Source organism: Perissodus microlepis, chromosome 22 (assembly GCF_051167445.1).
Source record: "Perissodus microlepis isolate ML-2025 ecotype Zambia chromosome 22, ASM5116744v1, whole genome shotgun sequence".
NCBI classification, from domain to species: Eukaryota; Metazoa; Chordata; class Actinopteri; order Cichliformes; family Cichlidae; genus Perissodus; species Perissodus microlepis.
Window position 1 is genome coordinate 16,928,165 of NC_140481.1, and position 5,979 is coordinate 16,934,143.

The following is a 5,979-nucleotide window of genomic DNA, read 5'->3' on the forward strand; positions in this document are numbered from 1 at the left end:
TGTCCTGTGTTCCTACACTCTGTCTTCCTCCTTTCTGGTGCTGCTGATAGTGTTTTCTTCCCCTCCTGCTCCCGCACAAAGTTGCAACATTGTTGAAAATTAAACTAATAACACCGTCTGCTCTTACATTCCCACACATTTTACCCTCTTTCTTGAGGGATCCAAATTTTATTTTCTCATACCCTGTCCCACCTGCAAATTAGGGGCATAATACTATAAATAAGACTTTGCCAGTGTGGTTCTTTATCACAACTGATCAAGATGGCAAAAGATTATCTGCTGCGAGGGCCATCCAATTGATTTTGGAAGAGAGAGGGGCTTCGGATGATGATGTTGACAAAGAGGTTTCAGAATATTACACATTTCTGAAAATTCAGAGTCTGACAGTGACTTTGAAGAAGAGGTTGAGGTTGAGCACCATTTAGTAACAAAACGAAGACGAGTACCCCATCAGCAGCCAGCTCCAGGACCAGAACAAGCCCACCAGACAGCAAGTGAAGAAATATGGATGTCAATAAATGGTGAAATTGAATGGTCATCTTGCCCAAGAAATGAGCCACCCTGCAGAGCTGCTACTGTGATAAGCCAGGGCCAACACGGCTGACAGGTACTCATGTGCAGGACATCAAGTCTTCATTTGAGCTTTTCATCCCAGATTCCATCCAGAAAATTATTCTGGATTGCAGTAATCTAGAAGGAAGGTGTGTTTTTGGAGAGAGGTGGAAGGAGATGGACCAAATTCATCTAAGAACCCCAAAGGCCTACTTTGGGGTTCTTATCCTTGCAGGAGTTTTCAGGTCCAAAGGGGAATCCACAGAATCCCTGTGGGATGCAGAAACCGGCAAGAACCTTTCCGTGCATCAATGTCTCTGGAAAACTTCCACAAAATTTCCAGGATTATCTGTTTTGATAACCGAGACGACAGACCAGCTCGACGGCAGAGAGACAAGCTAGCTGCCATCAGGACAGTGTGGGATAAGTGGGTGCACCACCTCCCACTGTTTTACAACCCTGGGCCTAATGTCACCATTGATGAGCAGCTGATCCCATTTAGTTGTGAAACATGTTGCTTCACGTGTAAATGTGTTGTGTCTTTCCACTCACTCCACTTGATTATAACTGATTTATTTTTTTATAACATTTTATAAAAAAATAAAAAAAATAAAAACGAGAAGCACATTAATTCATAAATGTGATCTAACAAAGGTAAAGGGAAAAAATTAACCATGTTTGCTGTTCATATGGCTTGTAATTGGGATGAAGTAAACATCTGTTGAGTAATTTAACATAAAATTGTTTGATAGTGTTACTTTGGAAAGCCAAAACTCTAGCGGGTCCACCAGACCCATGAACACTGGCTGAGTAACAAAAATATGAACACCACACAAGGGTTAAAAGAGAATAGAAGTGAATAAATATTCAGCTCATGGAGAGAACAAAGACCCCAGTTCTTTTTTATACACTGTTTTATACACAGCATTTGGTTTTCATGACATATTTAACCCTGGCCTTTGCGCAGCTACTCTTAGTGAAAGAATTTTCTAGTATAAAACATCTAGCTGAGCTGAGATGCAGCGATAAAAAAAAAAAATGAAACAACATAAAAGTTTTTGCTGAATGGTGGTCTTTGTTCTTCTAAGTTTTCTATGACTGAATGATATCTCCCCTAACCTCCTACGACCCCCTGGCTCAAGGGCACAAGAAATAGAGAGACTGGTCACTGGTGGGCAAATAGAGAAAGCAGTGTATGTATTTGTGGGACAAAGTGAGAAAAGAGGGGAAAAGCGGGAAAGAAGGAATATGAGTGTGAGTGCCTTTTTGCCTTCTTGCCTTTTGCCCCAGGGTTAGGAGACCTGTGACTCTGTGTCTTCTAAATCAAAGACAAGGCACAGCCATAACCTTCTTAAGAGAATGAGGATCCTTTCACTACCTTGCAACCGCTCTATCTTCTCAGTGCTCAATGCTTAAAAGTGTAAATATTCCCTAAGTAACTCGCAAAACTACAGATGTAACATGAAAAGGATGTTTTGAGCAGGTGGACTTTCCAAAGCACTGAGAAAACAGAAAAGACCATTACATAAAGACAGCAAGACAATTGGTACACACAGCTAATGGGCATATGGTCCCTGATCCTGTGATCTGACCTTTTACCCTTGTGTAATATGATATCTGTTTAGATTTGCTTGGGAGGCTAACAGAAAGATTGATAGCCACTTTTTTATTGGTGCATCGATCATGTTCACTTGTTTCAACTGCCAAAACATAGTGATGATGCTTCTGCCTATTAAAATACTAATCATGCTGGTTATGCTGCTAAAGTGTGCTCGTCTTAGTTCTGTGAATTTTTCTAGTGCATTTAGGTGATCTAGACTTCATCTTTGTCTATCAGTCTATCAGTAAAACAAATAAATTGCTGAATGTTTTGTAAACTAGGAAGTGACTGGAGAGCCTCGTAGTGCAGAAACAATCACGTTAGCCACTTTACTCCTTAAACGCGCCCATCACTGCTGTCTACTTTCTGGAACAGTGATTCGCAGAGAGCGGAGGAGGGAGCTGAGATCGCCTTACTTATTCCAGTAAACAACACAGCGATCTAAAAGACAACATGTAGATATTATTCCCTCGGGTAATTCAACGCTCACTAGTGCATAGCCAACAGCACAAATGTGAGAAACATAGTAACTTTGCTCTGGCTAAAAGATAAAAAAAAGAAATAAAAATGAAAACAACAGATTTTAAGAAACAGGTTGCTCATGTTCTTTGCTCATTTAAAATATATATATGCATGTGATCTGAACAGACAAATCACAGCAAAAAGTGGCACTTGGCTGTGAATTTTTATTCACTGAAAACTCAGGCAGCTGTGATGCATACTGCAGCTTTTGTTGGAAAGATAAACGACACTTGAAATGCAAAACAAATAGATGCCCAAAGCAATCAGCTGTAGAGAATTCAGTAGAAGTACCCACTAGTTATTAGCTTAATGTGCTAACAGAGTCCTCAGTGTGCTCCTTTCCCATTTTAACTGGTGTGTACAAGAGGCCTGATTCTCAGGTAAATCAGTCTCAAGTGGGTCCGAGTTGGATGGTTTACTCAGGGTGTTGAGTCTCTTAGGAACTGAAGGATAGGATGTCAGCTGCTGCTTCCTGCTTAAGCCAGTAACAGGAACTGGCTGTGTTCCAGTGTGTGTGTGTGTGTGTGTGTGTGTGTGTGTGTGTGCTGTCAGACAGAGGACTGGGCAACAAGCCCAGGTGCAGCAGAGCCCAGGTGTTCCTCTACGAACAACACAATGAGTGCGTGCAAACATGGAGGGACCGACAAGCAAATGGAGAGGGATTGGTATCAGAGAGCACACCTGTTGAGCACCTGTCCTATCCGCTTATGACACACTGATTATAGATGGAGCAGTTGTAAACACATGCGCTCCAAAAGCCAAAACTTGTACACACACATATCAGTCAGTAAGAATCAACCACAGCGCTCTGTGCACAGCCTCACTCAGACATCAAACTACTTTTGAGTCTTTGCAACTTTTCACTTTCTCCCTGCCCTCCCTGCCTTTCTCTGATCTCCCGCTGAGTTCTTCAGTCTCTGTGTCATTAGGCAGCGAATCAGGGATTAAGAGGACGATGGGAGGATGTGATTTGCAGCAGAATCCACTAAGTCTGGCATTACCACACACCTCACAAAGCGCGGGGGAGGTTCTAATCCACCGCACACCACAATCCTGCTAATGCATTCATATCAGACACGCAGACAATTGAGGTCGACTGAGAATTAAACACCAAAAGTATTACTGTCAAGTTCAGCATGGGCATGTTTGTTTTTACATTAAAGTCTGAACTGAGGCAGACACCTGCATTTCAGCTGGGTGTTAGCGATGTAGGATGATGATTTATAGGACAAATACTTGCATGAAGAACAATGTATATCTCTGAATAACAAACTTACATATAATATGTATTGCATCATACCATTTCTCAAGGACTAATGCAGAAAAGCTACTAAATGAGTCAAAAATGAAAAGATTCACTGCATACACTTTTATATATTCTGTCACAGTGACCTTGGATGCACACAGTAAAGTTTCTGTCATTGCATGACCTACAAATATTTGTCTTTTTAGCAGAAGTGCAGAAGCAGAGGGACATGTGAAGTATTAAAGCAAAACAATGACAGGGGGAGGGAAGGGGGAAAAGTGGGAAGAGAGAAAGAAGGGAAAGATTAGCAGTAGTACTTTGTGACATGCATCATCAGTCCTGTCTTCTCACTACATCTCCCTAATGGGAGCGCAGCAGTGTGTGTGTGTGTTTGCGCGCAAACGCATGTGTGAGAGAGAGAGTGAGAGTGATGAGCCTCTCTGTCAGAGTGACTTGTAGAGAGACCGTGTGTCTGTGTGTGAAAGAGATAGGGACTAAATGAGCTTCTGGTGGGACTGACCCTTCTCACTTCTCACTGGTCCGTCAGAGAAACTGAGCGCTCCACTGGAGCATGGCCACAGGCAGGGTGCTGAATACTGAAAATGTTACACACACATACACAAACTCTGGGGAAAGGCAGCTGCAGAAGCTCTCTGTATGACCATATTCACATACACACAAAACGCATTAAAACAGAGGTATTTTAGAGACTAAACAGAAAATACATGGAGGTCAAGGTGCATTTATGTTCACATGACGTCAGAAAATGTGACAAAATGCACGTGTTTGTTTATGTCAAAAGCAAATACCGTGCACGCCAAATCTAGCGTGCTGCAAATGCGGGGTGTCTGGTTCACCAGTAGTCATAATTATGATTCATGTCTCAGTAAACAGCCATGCATGTATGATAAGGTTTGTTTTGCCTCAAGTGTGGGAAAGCACAGCAAATTACATGTGCATGTACGCATGTGTGTGTTGGTGCAAATGTGAGTTTGAGGCTAAGTATAATTACTCTTGGTGACATACCGCACATGACTAATGAGCAGAGTTTGGGCACGAAGCGTCGAGCTCATTTGTCACAGGATGGTAGGTAAAAATTTCAGTGGTTTCAACTCCCGTGGAAAGCTGGAAAGGTCATGTTAAATGCTCATAAAGCCCTAATGCCTGATTAATTTCCTGTGCAAGCACAACTCAGTGAACACCCTCGATTAGGAGTGACACGTCACATGACACGGATGTCACAGTCATGTCCTTTTGCCGCTGTTCTCTCGCCATTATACTGTAGCATCTCTCACTGCCTCCGCGGTTCAATCCAGTGGCATGCAAATAGCCTTGACATGACCAGAAGAGCACTCCACACATAGTCAATACAATTTAATAACCCATTACGGAGAGAACACTGTTGTTTATAGCTGGGAATTAAACCAATCTAAAAAGAAATAATGGCAGCTTTTACTCCATAAAAGTAAATCGACGCTAGGATTTTTTTATTCATTAACTTTTAAGACTCAAAGTAATGACTACACATACATTTAACAGCTGAATATAAACCTCTGGAGATAAGAAATATAAAACATCACTGGTTCTAATGCATATGATTCATCTAAAGTACACACTGTCTGATCAGCTGTTATTTTGATTGTGTTTAAATGGAAACCTTTCTCTTATTTAAATTAATAAATTCAATTACAATCACCTTCTTACAGCAATAAAAGCCTCTGGGGTGGTCTGTACTTAACCTTATATACCACCGCTTTTTGTTGTGTAGGTAGGAGGTGACATTGATGGTAGGTAGAAATGTGAAATTTTATTTATGAAATAGTCTGTAACCGTAAATGTACAAATGCATACAATAAGATAACAAAGGATAGTGATCATTCATGCTATGGTAATAGCTCTTGTATTTCCACGTGATATCATCATTTGTTTTTTCAAGATTGTGGTTAATATATCACGGATATCGTCGATAAACATATATTACACCCTAAAATTACATACGAAAAACTCCAACAAAAGCAGAAAGATAATTCATGTCACAAAGAATCACACGATTGATTCA